The sequence below is a fragment of the Leptopilina heterotoma genome, unplaced genomic scaffold, assembly GCF_015476425.1.
Source record: "Leptopilina heterotoma isolate Lh14 unplaced genomic scaffold, ASM1547642v1 Lhet_323, whole genome shotgun sequence".
Classification (NCBI taxonomy): Eukaryota; Metazoa; Arthropoda; class Insecta; order Hymenoptera; family Figitidae; genus Leptopilina; species Leptopilina heterotoma.
In genome coordinates this window covers 352,188-374,957 of record NW_025111018.1, presented here as the reverse complement: position 1 = coordinate 374,957, position 22,770 = coordinate 352,188, and the positions used below count along the sequence as shown (strand labels likewise).

The 22,770-nt window shown below is 29.5% G+C and overlaps 1 protein-coding gene across 2 annotated transcripts in view; it reads left to right on the top strand.

Annotated features, from left to right (window-relative positions):
* The window catches only part of LOC122504849 (limbic system-associated membrane protein-like), a 217,416-nt gene that overhangs the window by 366 nt on the left and 194,280 nt on the right, over positions 1 to 22,770 (top strand). The window lies entirely within an intron of this gene.

The window sequence follows — 22,770 nt, the reverse complement described above, 5'->3', positions numbered from 1 at the left end:
AATTGCTAATAAAACAAATATTATTTATCATAAATAATTTATTACTTTGAGATTCGAATGTATTCTTAACGTAACAAAAATTTTGTGGCTGTTGAAAAACTTTAATAACAAATGTAATGCGGCAATTTTTTTGTTTTGACTCCGATGCCATAGAACAAATAATAAATTATAATTGAATTTAAACTAAAAGCTTTTTTAAACTTTTTTTAAATAAAAGTATATTTGAGTTCTTTGTTTCTCAAGTAACTGATGATACGATTCTTTTTTCAATTATAAGAAAATTTGAAAATAATTTCGTATTAATAATAATTTGAAAATTCGAAAAAAATTGTTTGAAAACATCATTTTAAAAAACAATTTCCATCGGCATTTGTCAAATTCAAGTAGAAGCTTTCTTTCTCCAAAACGCAATGAATCCTAATTTAGTTTTTACTAAAGTAGAAAAATAAATTTCTCTATTATTTATGAATATAAATATTTGCAATTATTCAGTGTGAAAAATACTGTTATATTTTTAAGACAGAATTATACTTTTTAAACGCGCTGTAAAATGTAAAAATTATGATAATTCCCGACATAAATTCTCCATGACATGTTTTGAGATTGTGAAACTGTAGAAAAATAAATTGAAAAATTTGCTTCGTTTTTTTAAAATTTTTTTCAGCGCGAGCGAATAATTTTTTATAGAAAAATTTTAATGTCAAACATTTTTTTAATAAAAATTATACAAAACCATTTCTGTATTCTACGTTGGAATGTTTGACTTATATGAAAACTTTGAGAAAACTGTCTTATTCTGTTAAGAAGATTTTTGAACATCGAAACTTCAGTCATATTTTGACGTTGAACATCTTTTTGACTTGTTATTTACATTTTCTGATAAGTTCCCTAGGAGAAAAGTTCTTTTCTTTTAAATTGCAATAGGATTTAAAGTATATTAATATTTCAATTCTAATTGCAATTTAACATTTTTAAGTATATAATAATATTTTTAATTTACATAAATAATTACTATACCATTTTCATTGTAATGTTAATAGTGAGTTACTCGCATTTTAAAATACAGGTCACTTCACACTTTTGTTCGTAATATATTCAAATGTATTGTATGCTTCTCCGTTATTTTTTTTTTAATAAAAAAATAAAGCAAAGGAATTTTTTTATAAAAAAAAATCTCTGAAAAAACGCAAAAAGTTAATGTCTAATAAAGGATTGGAAAAAGTTTTAAACTTCCCTTTCTATATTCATTTTACAATAGGCTTAACGAACTTTGAGAGCATTAAAGTCTTAAGCTCAGTTTGACCAAGATTGTTGTTAAATACTTTAGAAATATGCTAAAAATAGTTTAAGGATTAAGGACTTCAGAATTTAGATTAAATCAACGATTACATTGAAAAGAAATTTTTTTAAGCCAAATAATATTTTTCTACTTTGATTAATGATGAAATACCTACGTAGTTTTATGTAAAAGAAAAGCTGATAAAAGAGCGGGAGTAAAATAGAAAGAGAGAGAGAGAGAGAGAGAAATATGATTAAATTAGTTGATTCACAAGAGTAACAGGTGGATTTATTTCTAGCAATTATTATTCATTGTTGCATGATTTGCATTAAAATGAGTTGCATTTTAATGAGAAATGAGAATTTTGTGATTAATATCATTTTCGTGCAAAGTGATTTTTAGGATATTTTCATTTCTTTTCATTTTTTCCTTTCTAAATGAAATTCATTATTCACTGAAAGAACTGCAGCTTTTAAGATCAGATGTATCTTTTTACTAAGTATCATAAAACGGTAAAATTAATAACAACAATCACAGAAGAATTTGTCTAAAGAGAGTAAGAATTTAAAATTGCAATAAAAACTAATTAATTGTTTTAAAATTTCCAATAAATGGAAAATAATTTCATTATAAAGAAAGAACTTTTCATTTTTTTTAAATTTGAGTGTTTTTTGAAATATTTATTTAATAAACATTTGCATTTGTTCAAAACTATCTTTCTACGATGACGATTCATTATAATTGAATTTTTCCTTAATTGAAAAAAATTTAATAATCTCATCGGTATTTTGTTCATCAATTAAAACTCGAGAATTTTTTTCGTTTATTGAAAAAGGTATTTAATTTCACGTCAGTGTACAAAGTTTTGATTAAAAAAGAAAAGTTATAATAATATTTTTATATTATTTAAAGTTATTTTTTACTTTTAAATTGCAAATTCATGTTATATTAAATTTTGATTTGAAAAAAAGAAATTCTCCTTTACCACGATATTTGGTTGTTTATAATAAAAATTTAAATCGTTAAGCTCTGATTTCCAAATTGAAGCAATGAAAATCATATTACTGTTAAAATCCAAGTTAATGGGTCAATATGAAGTGAATATCTATAGACTTCCATTACAGATATTTACAGTTTGATAGAGATTTTCCTCTACACAAATGTGTGATATCCCAATAGGGCAATTATTTCCGAATCAGCATAACACCCTTTACTTGATTTATAAAGCTTTGTAAATTTTAGAATATTTCCCATTTTATTCATGGGTAATAAAAGTATTTTAAAAATTTGGAAAAAATAATAATTTTTGTTGTAAATAGATAAATAAATAAATAGATAAATAAATAGATTGTACAAATGCGTTGAACATTAACTAAACAATTTAAATATTTTTTTTATTTTTGATCGAAACTAAAAGAATTTTAAAGTTAAGGCTCACCCGCGTAGAAATGGAAGTATAGGTAAAAATGGCAAACTATGGTTAAAGAATGGCAAAATATAGCACTAAATTTGAGAAAGTATGAAAAAGTATTGCTAATGAGGGAAACTCATGTTTAAAAAATGTCGACAATAAAAATCAATTTTACATTAAAACAACTGATATAAACATAAAACCTTTCATTTTTTTTATATTTTTGAATCATGGGCAAAGTATGGCAAAGCACGAGGATAAGAAAGAAAGGTTTTTTTTATATTTTTAAAGTTTACTGTCAAAAATTCAACTGCGGGCAAATTGTGGCAAACGATGGACAGAAAAAACTGATTTTTAGTATGGCGAACCATACTTGTCAAACTAAGTGCCATTTTTCGCTATTACATGTATTAGCGCCACTTTTTCCTCTTATCGTAGTCAATTGCTTGCCCCCCCCCCCTCTTCCTCAAAAGGCTACGTAGTTCATGGACGGCCCCTAAATAAGATAAAAATTTTTAATTATAAAAAAAATTTTTTATATGTTTTATCCAAAATCTAAATTAGACCAAAATTTGACAAAAAAGGTAATTTTTGGATTTAGATGCAATTTTCGAGGTTCAGAGCAAATACAAAAAATTATTTCCGATCAAATTTTTACCTTTTGTGGAATATTTAAAATCTTTGAAATTTTTTATTAAACCATAAACATCAATACTATATGTTTAGGAGTTTTAGAATTACTATCAAAATGCATTTCAGTGAAGAGAATGAAAGCGAGGGAGGATTAATTTGCAAACCCTAATTTTACATGTAACGATGCAAGCGGAGAAGCACCATCCCTTGGTTTCAGATTTACGTAGATTGGGTGTTTCATTTTATAATTCAAAATAGCGCTTCTTTTTTATATCGTTCACAATTTTTTTTTACAAATTAGCGTGAACACCGCGATACTATCGGTTTATTACATTGCATTGCGAGGCGTTAACGACCTCTTTTTTTTTGCTCACAAAATGTAGTTCAAAGATGCTCGCATAAAAAAAGGAGAAGAATAAAAACGAATCATATTCTTGATTCTATTCCGCATTTAAATAGACTTCATATATATAATAAAATGATTTAAATATGAAAAGTTTGCTTCAATAGGGTTTGAGATTAAAATGCAATTAAATTGCCACTTGATATAACCACTTTAAAATGTTCATTTTCATATATTGATTAATGTTCACCTCGGAGATTCGCTATTTGCATTATTGAATACAGAAATATTAGTAATAGTGAATTGTGGACTGTACGTGTTGTAGATATCAGGCTTCTCTCTTTCTTTGTAGCTACGCTTCTCAATAATGTATGTCTTCAATAAAATACTAACTTGACATGTGAAGCAGAAATCCAGGTTTAGTTTTATATAAATTTTATTTTAATGATTATTTTAATTAAAAGATTTTATTATCATTTTATAAAAATTATTTTTGTAGATTCTAAATGTAATTTTTTATCTCTATTTTCCGAATACTGGTTATTTAAAGTAAAATTTAAAATAACCACCTTTCAGTTCATTTTTAAAAATAATAGATGTACATTATGAGCAGGAACATCTTTATTATGGATATTTCATTGAAAATAATAATCCTTCATCTTTTACTAAAATTAAATAATCTAAAAATAAATTACACCTATTATTAATAATTATTTATTCTAATAAAAAGTAACCATTAAATCACCCAATGCCACAATGGATTAAATTGAAAAACCTGGTCAAAACCCGAAGATGTACTTAAAATTAAAAAATTAAAAATGTCGGATCCAATATGGCGGACAACTTTTCAGAAACTTTTTAAATTTTTTTGAAACGTGCTATCTAGGTAGAGTTAAGGTCGCTGATAAAAAACCTGAAGTCAGATTTTCAAAATTTTAAATGTCAAAACGAATATAAAAAATAAAAAATGGTAATAGACTTAATGTAGAATTAATAATTTACAATAAAAAATTAATTTTCTGAACTGAATTTTATTGGAAAAATAATTAAAATACAATAACCTCTTTTAACCAGTCATCTTCCATACATCAGATTCCCTTTAAACAAAATCAAAAATTTGTTTTCTCTTATAAGTCACGAACATTTGTATTTAAAATCACAATACTAAGTGATTAGAAGGCCATATTATTTTGATCACTTTTTCGAATTAATTTAATATGCAACGCTTTTTGATACCACCAAGCAACTATAATTGTGACAATAAAATAAGAAAAAACAAATTGAAGAAGAGGAAAAAAGTTTAGATATAAAGGTAGGTAACGAACGAAAATGTGGAGAGAGTAATGAATGTAAATGTAGAGTCTATCTAACAAGGAAAATGGGATATTTCTTCAGCTGTGGTTTGAACAGGAAACTTTAGTTGGCTTTGATTCTTAGTAGGCTTCACTAACACTCAACTATTTAGGATCATTAACTCGATAGCGTTACTTTTCTTTTCTTTCCCCTTTTGCACGGGCGTCTTCACCTGCCGTGTATGAATATGCAGAAGATAGCACTGAATGTACATTTTCCAAGTGAGCTGTTCGATAAATGAAGCAGCAAAGATAGTGGGATGAAATTTCAGTGCTATAAAAAAAGGGTGAAACAGCTGCTGCCATTTAACTGGCGAAGTAAAAAATTTTACATTCTTTCGGAATAATACATATTAAAAGTTATTTATACACTTTACTTATAAAATTTATAGAACATGCAATAATCTGTAAAAAAAATTTGAACATTAAAGAAACTAAATATTTCCTTTTTTTACAACCTGCACTAGTTCGAATGCCAATAATAAAAGCCGATATTTCGCCAGTACAACACCATTTGGCTATATATTCAAAACTGGTACAATGCCAACGTATTACCGAGCATGTAAATCGAAATTCAATAAAACTTTAGTTATTAATTAGGTCTCACTTTATAATATTTAATTAAATTTTTATTTAATTAGTTCAACCCTTTACTATATGTTCGATATTTAAAAAAAATACTTTCTCAAGTTTTCTCCTTTCGAAGTGATTTTATTCGCAGTAGTTTATTTGGACCTAAAGAAAATATTTCAATGATAAAATTTATTGCCCGACGTGCTGTTGGAAAAAAGATGTGAGTGATTTTAACGAATGTTCACTGACTGAGATCAAGAAATATGAATGCAGAAAAATATGGACGAAACGTGGACATAGACAAAATTTATTTTAAATATTGATATCTTCTTGCTGACCACCTAGAAATGGATCAGTGATTCGAAAGAAATTTTCTTTCAATAAAAATTTTGTAGAGCAAGCAGCAATATTTATAATTTAATGTCAGATTTATATGAACGTCTAAAATAATACTTTCAATTCGAAATATCTATTTTTGTTGGTAATTAAAAATTTTACACTATAAATAATATTTACTTTATGATTTTTCCACAACCAGTAAATACGTATAGAATATTTATCCCAGTTTCGTTAAACAATTGGAGTTGAGCCCTTTTGAATGAAAATGAAATTAAAAAATGAAATTAAATTACAGTTGGAGAAAGAGTAGTTCTGTCAATAAAGGAAAAAATTCCGTAAATTAAATGAAAACAGATTATTCTCTTGAGGCTCTCTCTTTGTTAGCAACCACTCAAACACTCTAAAAAGTCAATTGAAAATTGTAAAATCTTTCCAATTTTTTTGATTGCAATTTATGAGATTTAAGTAACTACAATTGTCCAATAATTAAAATTGAAACACTTCCAAAGCATTATCTGGTACGTTTATAATTAATTATTATATTTGGGATGGGATTTAATTTTAACATTTTTTGCATTAGTCGGTAGTGGAAAATCTGCTTAATCAGATATATTTGGATTGAAATCAATGATTTCGTGGGGCTCAATGTTCTGGTTGACCCACTAAAAACCACTCCCGTCTTTGGCTGAACTATACTTTAACCTACTTAACCAGCTTAAAGTTTAAACTTCGTAGAAGAAGGCCCCTGGGAAGATGTGTCAGCCACCTTGCAAGCTCTTTCTATGTAGCCATGATCTATGGGCATCGATGACATCTAGTCACTATAACTCTATTTCTCATTGAAAACTACGAAAAAAATATCTTCATACGCCCTTATTTCGCCAGACTTACTATTACTACTTCATCATAGACAGTGACAAAAAATGCTTCTTTAAGCACAAAAATTTCCCCAGTCTTTCTACTTTTCCTACTCAGAGATTAAAACTGCAAGCTGTACTCCCTGCTTGATGGGTCCTAGGACCGTAATCTTCCTGCTTCCTAGCTCTCCGAGTTCTTGTTTCATTAATTCCTGGATTTAGTCTTCCTGGGTAGTACTATTTACAATTAATTATTTAACGGTAGACCCTTGATCTACCAACCATATCTTGATAACCACTTTGATAACTTACACGGCTAAAGTTTCTTTGTTGAAGTGCCCTCTGATATGGATCAGAAAATCTCCCTTTCTTACAGATTTTGCTCCTACAATTCGTGTATTTTTGAGGTTTGGATTTCACAATCTTACGGAGTTTTTTCAGAACGTTGTTCTTGGCCAACTTATCACGATTTACGAAATCTTCGTTAATAACAATATAAATAATAATAAATAAAAAAAACTGCATATAAAATCATCCCTACCCCTACAGCATCTAAACTTGCAGCAACATTAATAACATTGCCTCAATATTGTCAATGTTGCTGCAAGTTTAGATGCTGTAAGGGTAACTTTTGCTACTCCGCAAACTTCAATACCGACAATATGGTTGGTATTAACTTTATCGCCGTACTCCTCCTTACATAAGAAGCAACATCGGCTATTTTTGTTTCTAACACTTAAAGCACGCAACCGATCTGTCCTCCTTCTGGTATTTTGTTCCAATATGACCGTATCCCAGGTATTGACGACACCGGGTGAGCAGTACTTTTTTTAATTGAGCAATACATAAAACCAATTTTTACGTGTCCTAGTTTCTCCAATCTGTTCGCTTCTTCTGGGTTGGTGACTACAACTGCAAGCTTCATCCCTCTGCGGTTGGGCCCTAAGACCATCAACTTTCTGCTTCCTGACTTTCCAAGCACTTCTGCTAAAGGCCTAAGCACAATAGGTTCGCGAAAGTCATTCGCGAACGCAAAGCATGAGTTAGAAAAGGACAGAGATATATTTGTGTCCTTGTCTATCTCATGCGTCTCTTTCGCGAACGACTTTCACGAACCTATTGTGCGTTGGACTTTACACCTACTGGACCTCTGCTGAAGAAAGGCAATCCAAATCGCGGATCTCGAGCGTAACTCTTCGATCTATTTACTGCACCTTACCCATTCTTCCAACCGCTTTCGTAAACTTAGCGGTAAAAGCCTCCTTATTGGAGTCACCAATTGGAGTCCGGGTTGATCTCCTTGCGAAGTTTACCCAGAACGTCAGCCTACGTTGATTGTTGTCCTATTCGGATAAGAGAGTAAATATACTAATAATTATTATAATTTATTTAATATCCGCATCGGTTGTGAATCATTTTTTATTCACAAAGCTGAAGTGCGGCATCGATAAAATGACCTTAACGACCTGTTACAGAAAAATGAGAGTAGATGTTTTTTCTCAGAATGCTTTCGGGCCAGCCAAAAGTGAATGGTCTAGAGTCCAGGTTACTACTACTCACACTTGGAGTAACCGAGATAATTTATTCGATGTTGGTATTGCACTATGCAGCTCGATGAGGATTCTGTCTCAAAAAAATAGAAAAATGACTTGATGTAGAAATTAATTTCTTGTATGAACTTTGACTTGTACTGTGACGAAACTTGAAGAAGATACTTGGTACCAGATTCTTTCGCTAGTAATTTTTAGACTGGAGTAGAAGAAGACAATTGGTGGCAGTACACAACTAGTTAACTTGGTGGCGGTTCCTAGACTAACGAATTCGCCAGGAGTGGCGCCTTTTATACAGTTCTTTGAAAGGGCACAATATGATAATGCCACCCACTTTAATTGCTTTCGGCGTCAATTTTTTATTATTCGCTTAATTTAGGCGCATGTGCTTAGTCCCTGTACTAGGCATGTGAGTGACCCTATAGGAGGGTGACGAAATACTGATGTTACTTCAGTTTACAAGAAAGAAGGATTCAAATATTTTGATTTCGAAAAATATTATTTTATGAATGTAAAATATAAATACGTCGCGATGACGTGAAGCAGTAGTAGTAGCAAAAATTGAGGTTTTTTTAATCACTTTTATGCGAAGTGTTACTAATACATCATCAACTATAAGTCTGATATCTCTTTTTCTATCAATGCCACACTTTTCATTCGTGGATGTTTGCCAAAATAATTACAATAAACATCGACGCAAAAATATAAAACTGAACTTATAAAATTAACGGCAATTTTTGTAATACAATTATTATTTGCGATACACTGCTTTTATAACTAATAATGACACCAGGTCAAGTGGGATGATTCCTGTTATAACATAACGTCTGGCTGGCTATTTGCCAACCAACAAATTTATCCATTTTCACCAAATTTCCTGAATTGACCTAGATTAACATCAATATCGAAATTTTCATCTTATATTTTTTAATAATTGTAATGGTGTCATAATTACTGGAGGTATCTTAAATAATTGCGAAGCTATTTTTATAATTTACTAGAAGATATCTTTGGAATTGAAACAATTTTACTAACATATTTTTTCGTACTATTCTGTCAAAAATTACACTAATAAAACAATTTTTTATAAATACCAGTACTATAGTCGCGTTGACATTTAAAGCCTGTATCGCGTCCCTATAATAGAGATGATGAGAATTTGAGCCAGGAAGTCGAAAGCGCTTTAGAGTTATTGTTAATCCCTCGGCTTAGAGTATTTAGAATGTTTTGTTATCAGTTATTGTATGAAACAGACTTTGTCTCATTTTTTTGTCAATTATACAACTTTTGTTTGTAAAAACAAAAAATACATTTATCTTTAGAAAACTTTACAATACCTTAAAATTTACAGATAATAATTTTGAAAACAACAAAAGTTGTAGTCGTAGTAGTTAATATTTATTTGTTTACATTTGTCTTGCTATCTATTCAGTGTACAAGCATTCTGTGGAAACTTATTATCTACGGCATTCGACATAACGACTTGAATTAGGAGTACTCGCAATCCTTCCTGAATACTACCGGTTTATCGACAATCGAGTTGGCTAACACACCTTCCTCCTCTTATCATTCAGTATTATAACATTGATGATCTATATCAAGGAATATGTGTGACTTTCTAGGATTTTGCCGAAATATAATTACTACTAATTGAGATAGAAACAGATCCTTCAGCTGACACACAATAGAAGTGTAGATTCTAATTTCTCCAATAATTGGTAATGTGAGAATATGGAAATCGGATATGGAAATCATTTTCGTATGAGTGACGTGCAAGTGAATATTAAATATGAATGTCAGCGACCATGTCCGTATCTTTCTTACAACTGAAATCTTTTATACGAACGATTACATTGAGACAATTATAAGACATAAATAAGGAAGTATTTAATTAATCATACTTGGTTTCTTTTGGGTTGCTGCTGACGAATCTAAAGTCAGATTTTCAAAATTTAAAATGGCGGATCCAATATGGCGTCAAAGCAAAAGTCTTTCTACATACTTCAGTTTACTTTTATTAAAAATTTATTTTCTCGTATAAGTATTTATAAATAGTTATTATTTGCAATTTTGTAGATCTAGTACATAATGTATACTCATAAAGAACATACAAAAAAGATAATTGACAGTCAAGAAACCCTGTATTCAAAATAAGAAATAAAATTCTGTCAATTTTATGAGATCCCTAAGGAAAAGAAAAGGTACCCTGTTTTTTCTTGCTCTTTTGCTAAATAGATAACATAAAATTCACCACTAAAGCAATCTTGCTCGATTAACTTCCACACAAGAGTCAGTTAACTTTCTTCTTGTATTATATTTATCTTGTTGTCTTTTCAATCCTCATAAATTCAAAATAATAGATAAAGTTAAAATAATTTTTTTACACATTCAATCTTCCTCTATACGTACGTTCTTTGAAAAAATTGGGTCGATTCGTACTCTCCGACTCCATTCTATCAACGATATGCTATTTTACGTTTCCTGGTTGCTTTATATCTAACAATGGAAAACCACTCGCTGGTGGTTCGATAACTGTACATCATACGAATCGAAATTCTCACAAAAAAATATGATGGACCTGTGATATTATAGTGACCTTGTTCTAAATCACTATCATTTTTCTCCACGTCCTTCTTTTCAGGATGACGATAATATGAAATTGTATGAAACAAATTTTAATTATTAAAATTGCATTCATTAAGATTTGCATAGAAATTGGAAAGTACTCTTCAAATTGTAACGAAATTTTACGTATTTCATTATGCAGTTTGTTACATTTTTCAAGAAATGAAAACATAAATTATATGTAAAAATAGATAATTCAATATAATGGGGTGATAATTATAATATTCTCTAAAAAAGATGAATGCTTAAAAGGAAAAAAATTAGTGGGAATATTTAACATTTTTTGTGGGTGGTACGTTGAAATCCTTTTACCAACAATTCTCTTTTTATGAGCAAACTTTCACAGTGGCACTTTATCCTCATGCTTTTCACTATATGACCTCAATGGTAATAGAATCCAAAATAATTGATCCTTTTTAAAAAATTGATTAGCGATTATTATTTTATTTTGAATTAGCCTCAGAAGTTGACTTTAATAAATAAGCGGAATGTAAAATAAAGTAATGCTAAAATTTTTGAAATTCTTATAATATTGTCATTTAATTATGGTTCATTCGATTCTTTTGTTTGGCGACTAGATCGTAACTAATATTAAAAAAGAAGTTTCTATAAGAAACAATTTTAAAAGATGAAAATAAACGAATACCGAAAATATGAATTCATATACACGTACATGTTATATAACGTTGTATAACTAATAGCATAACAATATCGACGTCTGCATTATTATACGGTACATAATTATTCAATATTACAGTTATACAACAATTTCTATTATTCTCAATAAATATATACAAGTATTTATATAACGTTAATTAATAACATTACATTTCTCACATACATTCCAATACAGAAACTAAATTCATTTTGGTTGTTTTAAAGTATAATATAATACTGACTACAGTAATTATTAAATACGAAATTTTTAATTAATTTGAAAAATAATTTAATTTTTCAATAACGAAAGCTACATTTTATCGTCTTATTTTCTTTGAATAATTAAATGAGTCTTTCACGGTTACTCTATTATGTAAGAAGCTAAAAATGAAATTAAACTTTCATGAATAGACTAAAACATTTTTATTATTCCCTAATCTTTTATTATACATTTGAATAAAAAATAAAACTTCGATAATTATTTTGTTAAGTGTCAAATTTTTTACCATTAGAACACGAAAAGTTTTTAAATTTTCTAAATTTTCTCGAGGAAACTAACAATGCTTTTTAGCTTTCAATGCAGTTCACGGGATTGGAAATTTACTGTGAAAGCAAAAAACTTTGGACCTTTAATTTAATTCTGATAAATGAAAGAGTTGAAGACAAAAAGCTAAAGTAAAGTAAAGTAAGTGGAAAATAGTTTTTGTTAGGACACAAAATGTAGAAATAATTTTTTGGTTACTATTTTGCCTAGTATTTAATTACAATTGGAAAACATTTGGAACATTCCATATTGATTTACTATGAATGTTTTTTTTATAATTTTTTACTATTTAAAGTGAAATTTTATTAGGGTAATTCAATTTGCAAATCGCAATTGTCAATATAAAAATATTCAAAATATCGTATAGAAGTCCTAGGGATAACTTTTGCTTTATGGAAATTTGGATATTACTAATTGTAAGATGTCCTAGTTTTGTATCTAGACATCCTAACTTGTTCTGATCGACCCACTAAAAACCACTCCGGTTTTAACTGGACTTATCTTCAACGTACGGAACTATCTTTCGGCTTTAGACTTCGCAGATAAAGGTCCCTTTTCGTCACTTACGCGATCCTACAATGTCACTCTTATTCTGGCCTTACATATTCTTAGTTCTTGACACTGTCTTCTTGGTCTTCTTGAGGGTCGACCTGAAGACTCAGCATCCTCCACTGCCAGCGACGTGGCTTTTTCCAAACTTTTCCTTACATAGAAAACAGCTTGGGCTTCATTTACAGTTCGCAAACTTATGATCTACTCCTTTGCACTTGAACCACGCACTCGATCTGTTTGCCACCTTACGTACTGATTCTATGAGGCCGTATTCAAGACAACGATGGCATCATACGACCATAAACCTTCTCCTGACTGGACAGTACATAAATCCAATCTTGATATGCCCCAGTTTTTCCAGCTAATCCGCTTCTTCCTGGCCGGTGATCACAACAGTAAGCTTCATTCCTCGATTAATAGGGAAATTGTTCGACTGAAGCTGTAAGCATGAAATTTCCTAAAGAACTGTGTCATCTGTTTGCAAATATATATATATATATATATATATATATATATATATATATATATATATATATATATATATATATATATATATATATATACCCAGATAGCCAAGCGTACTGATCGTCATTTTTCAGTACGGCGTACTGAGATTATTCTCGTATTTTACCAGCACAAAATAATTAAGTATATACGTATTGGTGCTGTACCAGTATAACGACGGTATGTCGTACGACTGAAATTGTAAAATAAAAGTACTCCATAAATGTATGAGGCTAGTATAATACCATTACGTTGTACTGTCATTTATGAAAATACAGCATATTCGTACGATACAAGTACCATAACAGTTCACCGTACTCTGCGTTGTAATGCGAACATAACCTAATTTACTTTACAGTTGTCTATGACATATGCCTCCAGTGCACATGGTGCAATGATTTTTTGTTGAAAAGCTGACTTTTAGGATGCAATACAAAAGTTTTAATATTTGTAACATGTGTCATTATATTTAAATTAGAAATCAGTGGTTTAGTTTCTATTCATCTATATGTAATATGTGTATACTATTAATCTCAAGTGGTTTTGCTTTGTCATGATGCTTATTTTTATCATTAGCGTATTCTAATTACTACAACAATGGACAACTTCTGATTTTTAAACTGTTTTGTGCTTTACACTTGAGAAAAAATTTTAATTCAAGAGTTACAATAAAATATACAGAAATCGCAATATTTTTTAATAATTTTTTTATAGATCACATATACATGTGTTATCATTTATAGGTTAGAACGTCCAAATTATTTTCCTTACAATAAAGTACTTTAGATTATAAATGGTCATTATTCACAGTTATTTTAAAGAATGTTTAAAAATTAGGAAAGCAAAACCACTACAGAATTATTTAATTAAAATACTTCAAAACACTGATTATTCTAATAAAAGTAAATGTGGTTACAAGTTACATGATTTACATAATATCTTTAGGTACAAAAAAAATAACTCTTTTAATAAAAATAAATTACTTCAAAATTAAATTGATCTTAGTAATGATTCTTTCAGAAAATTTATCATCAAATATTAAATTAAAATATAGTTAATACTTAATACAGACTAAAGCACAAGAGGGGGAGGGATATAAAAGGCTTTACACGCGGTACTAGTATAGTACGAATACAGTAACCGTACGATAAACTAAATTACAAAAACCTTCAGTACACCATACTATTATCGTACTCGTATTATACGAGCATAAGAATACTGGTACGACATACTAGTACAGAACCTGTTACCGTGCGAAGGTACCCAGTGTGCACGTACTATAACTATTCTAGACCAAAAAAAGAACAGTGTTCTAGAATAAGTGTTACAATTTTATTATAGAACAGTTCTAGAGCTTTGTTCTAAATTTGTTCTGGAACAGGTGTTCTGTATCTGTTCTATAACAGACATGTGACATTTGTTCTAAATTAGTTATAGAATTTTGAAGTAACATTGTTCCTACAGTGTTCTAGAACACTGTTACAAAAATTTAATATAACAGATTTTTCACTATAAACTCGTGTTTATTTTCACTACACGGAAAGATATTATTAAATTTTATAAAAGTATTTTACAAGTGTAGGACAAAATGCGACAAAGAAAAATTTTGCTATCAACAAAACTAACACAGTAAATCTTAATTTAAGATCGGTCTTAAATTCAGCACTGTCTGCTATAATGTTAAAGGATACAAAAATGTTGTATCTTTATTTAAGGCTGCTTTCCTGCTTTAAAATAAGACTTTCTTTTTACTGTGAAACTTTAACAAAACGTACCTATATAAAATTTAGTAAAGTTATATTAAAATTTGTTAAAAGTTTTCGATATTTGATATAACTTTACTAAATATAGTATAATTTTTATTAAAGTTTAATACTTTTAATATAATAACTAATATAATAACTTTCTTTCCATGTAGAGTGCAGCCGCGTTTTTGCATGAATTACAAAAAATCTTTTGAATTTAGATACTTAGAAAGACTCGTATCGATGATTCGTGAAAAATTAAATAATTTTTCACTGTCAGCTTGCATAAATTTTCAAGATTTTTAAAAACATTATTCATTAACAATAACATCAATTATTTAATTAATTTATTATCAATTATTAATTAATAGGTATATCCAAGAAGGCTAGAGACAGGAGGTGAAACTTCGGTAGTGTAGTTTACTGTAAACGCATTTTAAGTTATTAATTATTTTTTAAAATGACGTAGTATTCTGTTCTAATGCAAACAAAAAATTTCAAATTTAAAAAAACGGTTAAAAGTTTTATTTTATTTATTCTAAACAACAGATATTTATAAAAGTTTTAGGATTTTAAAAAACAATAAATTTTTTTTAACACAGTAGAACTGGTCGGGCCCAAAAACTTAAAAAAAAAAAAAAGTTTTTAAAAAAAAATGTTATAAAGAAAAGTTGTTTGTATTTTCCTAATCTAAAATAATATAAAGTTAAAAATTCTAAAATTTGAAAAAATTGAGTTTTCAAAATTTTGAAACTACCGTAGTTTTGGTAGTTTTCAACGAAAATGTCTGGTTAACGAACTTAACCTTTATTTTTACACCAACTTTAAGTGTGTTAAATTTAAAAACGATCAGATAAGATTTTCAAAAGTTATTGTGTCAACAACATTTTGGTCTACAGACATACATACATACATACATACATACATACATACATACATACATACAGACAGACACACAGACAGACGGACCATGTTTTTCGGGTTCAGGGGACCTCAAAACGTAAAGATTTCATAAAATTAGCAAAAGTCAATTTTCGACCAAAACTAATACTTTCTCATGTGATGAGAATGTAATAAAAATTAGTTTTTTGAAAATAACTCGAAAAGTTTAGGGTTTGGCAAAAAGTTGTCAACAGCAAAGTTGTAGATGATGCAAAACCGGGAAAAAAGTCTCTGGTAGCAAAATCGCATATGCAATAATGTCGGAGATAATGGAGTCGGAATATTGAATTTTTTTCAAAAAAGCGCACAAAAAATATAAATAGAGAGTGGTTTTTCCGAAAATTACGACTTTTTTGTGTACAATTATGTTTTTCGAGTATTTTAGGGTGAGAATATGTCAAAATCAATTAACTGACTTTTATTCCTTTCAAAAAATTCGATTTTCAGTGTTATTTTAAGATTTTTTTTAGTTTTTTTGACCATTTAAGAGACTATAACTTCAAAAATTGAGTTTTTATGAAAAAATGTTGTAAAGAAAAGTTGTTTGTATTTTCCTAATCTGAAATAATACAAAGTTAAAAATTCTGAAATTTGAAAAAATTGAGTTTTCAAAATTTTGAAACTACCGTAGTTTTGGTAGTTTTCAACGAAAATGTCTGGTTAACGAACTTACCCTTTATTTTTACACCAACTTTAAGTGTGTTAAATTTAAAAACGATCAGATAAGATTTTCAAAAGTTATTGTGTCAACAACATTTTGGTCTACATACATACATACATACATACATACATACATACATACATACATACATACATACATACATACATACATACATACATACATACATACATACATACATACATACATACATACATACAGACACACAGACAGACGGACTCGCCGGACCATGTTTTTCGGGTTCAGGGGACCTCAAAACGTAAAGATTTCATAAAATTAGCAAAAGTCAATTTTCGACCAAAACTAATACTTTCTCATGTGATGAGAATGTAAAAATGTTTAAAATAAATTTAAGATGCAAAAGCAAAATAATTTCCGATTTGGCCTGGAATGCCCCATATATAGTTATGTTTTTATTAAGTATGTTACATTTCAATTTATAATTTTAGCACTGCACATAACGGTCCCACAATTCAAAAGGAAGTTGAAGTAAAATCAATTCCAAGCTTGCGTGGCTATGCGGTATGCGTATTCGACTTGTGTCCTCTAGGTCTAGGTTTCGATCCCCCGTGCGTGCGAAATTTTTCATTCTTAGTTTTAAGTGTTCTGTGTATATTGTATAATTCTGAATATTGTTACTTAAAGTATAAGTTTAAATAATTATTAACAATGATAATAATAATTTATTCATTAATTTAACCCTTAAACCGCACACTGCCGAATCCATCCTTAAACCGCACACTGGGTGTGCGACACCCGGGGACTTTTAAGTGTGTTCTCCAAGCTGGAATAGGATATTATCTTTTGGAAAAATTATCTTATATAGCTCAGTACATCTATCTTGAAGGAAAATAGGTTTCATAATGATTTATTTAATTTTAATAATTAAAAAAGAGTTTTTTAAAACTACTGAAATTACCTTAAACCAAAAACTGGGTGTCAAACAAGCAGAAATTTTTCGCCGACAACTTCATAAAGTTATCAAATACACAAAGACACTTGGGAGACTAATGTCCCTCACGGAAGATAAAGTTAAGTACAAAATGTATCGTCCAATAACGACACATGTTCAATTTTTACGAATTTAACCGAAATATTAGAGTAAAAAGCTAGAATATGGGTGTCGCACACCCAGGGTGCGGTTTAAGGGTTAAATAAATAAGATAGTCTGTTTAAATTATTAAGGCTATGTCCAAGTTGTGAAATGTAAACAAACCAAAAGGTCACTACACCAGCACTAAAAACGCAATTTTGTGACATCCAATTCTCCCACAAAAAATAACATTTTTACACTTTCTTTACGAAAATGGTAAATTAGAGTATCAAAGTTTCCAAAAAAATCATTTTTGACTATGAGCAATAAAAAGCAATTAGTAAAATAACTAATTAAAATGACCTGTAAAACAGCATTTTTGACGCGTCGCGAAAAATAAACTGTTTGAGTATATCAACCGCACGGATGATGAAGAAGTTAAATGTCATCGATTGGACCTTCGACATGTGGAAGGGTAAATTTTTCCCTTTCCTCCTTGAAATTACAAGAGAAAGGGTAAAAACTTCTTCATCGTCCGTGCGGTTGATATAGTCAAATACTTTAATTTTTCGCGTCGTGAACTCTGTTGCTCGCTGCGCGTGCGCAGATCGTACCAAGGTCGCAATGACATTGCCATGCAAAAAGGCACATTTTGTTTTTGACTGAAACTCAGTGGATTTCTCAATTTTTTAGTTATGGAAAGTTTAGTAACCAAATTCGATACTTTAGTTCACCATTTCCATAAAGAAAATGTGAATTTATATTTATTTACGTAAATGGGAACAGCGAAAAAATGCTTCATTATAGACCGAATAGTGAAGCATTTTTTCGCGGTTCCCATTTGCGTAAATCAATATAAATTCACATTTTCTTTATGGAAATGGCGAACTAAAGTATCGAATTTGGTTACTAATCCTTGAATAACTGAAAAAAATGAGAAAACCACTGAGTATCATTCAAAACCAAAACTGAGAATGCATTGACAGCACCATGCGAAAATGCACATTTTGTTTTCGACTGAAACTTAGTTATTTTCTCATTTTTTTCAGCTATGCAAGGTGTAGTAACCAAATTCGATGCTTTAGTTCACCATTTCCAAAAAGAAAATGTGAATTTATATTGATTTACGCAAATGCGAACCGCGAAAAAATGCTTCACTATTCCGTCTATAATGAAGCATTTTTTCGCGGTTCCCATATGCGTAAATAAATATAAATTCACATTTTCTTTATGGAAATGGTGAACTAAAGTATCGAATTTGGTTACTAAACTTTCCATAACTAAAAAATTGAGAAATCCACTGAGTTTCAGTCAAAAACAAAATGTGCCTTTTTGCATGGCAATGTCATTGCGACCTTGGTACGATCTGCGCACGCGCAGCGAGCAACAGAGTTCACGACGCGAAAAATTAAAGTGTTTGACTATATCAACCGCACGGACGATGAAGAAGTTTTTACCCTTTCTCTTGTAATTTCAAGGAGGAAAGGGAAAAATTTACCCTTCCACATGTCGAAGGTCCAATCGATGACATTTAACTTCTTCATCATCCGTGCGGTTGATATACTCAAACAGTTTATTTTTCGCGACGCGTCAAAAATGCTGTTTTACAGGTCATTTTAATTAGTTATTTTACTAATTGCTTTTTATTGCTCATAGCCAAACATGATATTTTTGGACATTTTGAAACTCTAATTTTCCATTTTTGTAGAGAAAGTGTAAAATTGTTATTTTTTGTGGGAGAATTGGCTGTCGGAAAATTGCGATTTTAGTGCTGGTATAGTAACCTTTTGGTTTGTTTACATTTCACAACTTGGACATAGCCTTAAAGAAAATAAGAAAAATATTTTTTAAAAACTTATTGCAAAAAAAGATATTCTATTAATTATTCATATTTTTATTTATACTCATAAACATTTATTTGTTCTATGCAACTATTAAATTTCTGCTTGGGTATTATTTATGATAAATCGTTTTTGTTATAGAATTTTTATATATTTGTTCTAAAACAATGTTCTAGTTTTGTTCTAGAATTGTTACAGACTTTGGTTCCTATTCTGTGCCTCCAGGGGGACGACATTTTGACCTGCCTGTTCCCCACCAGTTACAGAACTTGTTCTTTTTGTTCTGGAATAGTTATAGAATTATTCTGTAACTTTGCACACTGGGTAGATGGCGAGTACAGTACCTGTACGACTAATACGCCATAGTCGTATTGTACATGCATCGTAGTAGTACGCTGGTTATCTGGGTATATTTGGATAGGTAAAGTTTATCTTTTCTTTACTGTTTCAAAAGTTATTCTTCTTTTGCAACTCTTTCCCGGTGGAAAATTCTCCCACATTCTTTGATTCAGCTGTTGGTTTGTTATTGAGTTTTAAGATAGAGTTGTTTTCAGTTTGTTATTTCCGTCTAAAAACCAACTCGTGTCCGACTTTTGACACATGGGTTTGTTTCTATTTACTCTTGTAAAAGGAAAATAAAACCTGCAATAAACTTTTTCGTTGAAAAATAAATTATGATTATCCAAAAAAGCTTTCACATTGTGCTTATATATATGTAGCTATGAACAGATGTTTATCCTTTTCATATTGAAACCACACTATCAACTGTAATACATAAATTAGTAGTCACCGATCTACCCTTAATAAATTTACGTTATTCATCAATTATGACATTATTTTCTGCCTGGAATAACTAATTTAATATATTTAATGAGTAGATTGAATAAAGTAATAATTTAATAAAGCAGTGCATTGTAATAATAATAAATTTTACTCAGAAACGTTAATTTAATAATTTCGCTTGACAGTATTTAATTTAAAATTTAAAAATTGGCCGCGTGAAAGTATAATGGTTTTTAATAAAGTCTGCCAATTAAATATATAATTTCATAATACCCGTAAGTATAATATGATCACAAATTAAATAGTGAAAGAATGATGAATTAAAAAATTTTTGAAACTTCTTTTACAATTTTTTTCTTCTGAAAATATTGATATAAGTGGATTTAAAAAGTGTTACGAATCTTAAATATAATTAACATGAAATGTAGAGTGTACAAAATAGATACTACATTTACCTCAGAGACACGTCAGGTTAAAATTTAATGTTACATTACGGCTGATGTTTAGTAAAATAAGTACATAACATCTCTGGAATTACGTTGTTTGAATATTAAACCAAGTTAATTTAAAATTCACTTTGCATTATAATAGACAAATGTAATTCAATATGTAATGTACCTCAAGAAAGATTCTTTGTTATATCAACTTACTGAAACACAATTTCAATAAGTACTAGTCTTTAGCTTTTTCTCTGAGTACAAAAAATTAATTTTAATTTATCCGACAGTCTACAGGTCGTGATATTATAAAAGTTGATGTTCGTTAAAATTTGTTCTTGTTTTGTGACTTTTTAGAGCAATAATAAGTCAATTTAAAATTAATTTCCTAGATGATCAAACGTAGTTTTAAAATTATTAGAAAAATCAATATTATGCGCTTGGTTTGCTTTGCGACGAAGACTTGTAAGAATTGCTACCAAGATTCGTACGACAATAAAGCACTTTGGAAATAGACTTAACTCTTAATGATATATACGAAGCCGACAGCAGGTTTCTCGACAACTATGTCGAACATATATCCTACCATTAAGAATCCTATAAAAGAATTGCAAAATTTTTAAATTCTGATTTAAAGACGATATAATTGTAAGTTCGTTTTTACTTTAATTCTATAAAAGCTGTTATTACGTAATTCTGATTATCTCCATTAAATAATGGGACTGACGAAAAAATTAAAGACTCCAAAATTTGTCTACTAAATTGGTACGAATGAAAGAATCGAAAAGTTCAATAAGTTCTATAGGAAATATAGATATTGGAATTATAAAACCCTTTTAGTTAAAAAATATTTCTGAGTAGCTTCTACTTGTAGAACTTGTGTTGAAAACAAAATTTGCCAACACGAATAATTTAAACAGATTATGTCCAAAGAACGATTTTAAAATATTCAAAAGTAAGAGGAGTGCTGAACCGTATAATTCAATAATCTGGTGCAAGAATTTTAAGAGACTGGATGCATGGTACTCAATAATTTTCATTTACAATCACTATGATTTGGAAGGAACAAAAAAATCATGAAACAGATTGTCTAAATTTTGACAAGATAAGCCGTCAAGTCTCTGACAAGTGACTAAACAGTTTATCTGGTCATGATTTCTGATCATTATTTCTGACAAGTCACTAGCCAGAAATTCTGGTCACAATCGGAATAGAACTTCAGTTCTTAAACTTGTAGTTATAATAAGTTACTATGTAGTCACAGTGGCTGCGTGGTAACGCACATGCGTTGTCTTCAGTGTCTAGGGTTCGATCCCTCATGAGTGCGAATTTTTCATTTTTAGATTTAAGTGTTATTGGTAGAGTAATTATTCATTAGTCTAAAATATTTGAATAAACACAAAAATATAAATAAATATGTAATTATAAACAAAATAAAAAGAGCCGGGAAAAATATTTTATTTTAGATTTTGAGCAGAAAACTGTCCAGTTACTGGTCAGTTACTTGACAGTCACTAGCCAGATAATCTAACCAGTGACTGCTAAATCAGTGCGTTACATTTCCAATCAATCACTTGCCAGATTTTCTAGCCAATCACTGTCCAGAATCTAGAAATACTTTCCAGTGACTGGTCACTATAGAGTTGAAATTTCTACCTGGGTACATAAAAAAGACTTTCCACTCCGTAAGAATGCAGTTATTGGGTAAAATAATGTAAAGAATATGCCACTTGTTAATCGTGAATAAGTTATTTTTGGGAAATAATAAAGACGATAACTATCAGTTTATAGTGGAAGTAGCTGGGAACTTAGAATTTCATTTCATATTCTTAAATTACACAAGAAAAAGTTTTTGATAGTGATGCTACGTAAAATAAAAGAATGATTACCTGTCTCAAAGTATTTTTACAATCCGTTATTAAAGCACTGATGCTCCATACAGATATGTCTGACCCGTAAAGACATTTTAAATTAACGCAAAAATTTCCGCCAATAATAACAGAGGATAAAAGTATGCAGGGTGAGGGGATCGCAAGTCTGGACCGCAGTTCCAAATTACTCATTTGACCCTGTGGACAAAATGCTCGCTAA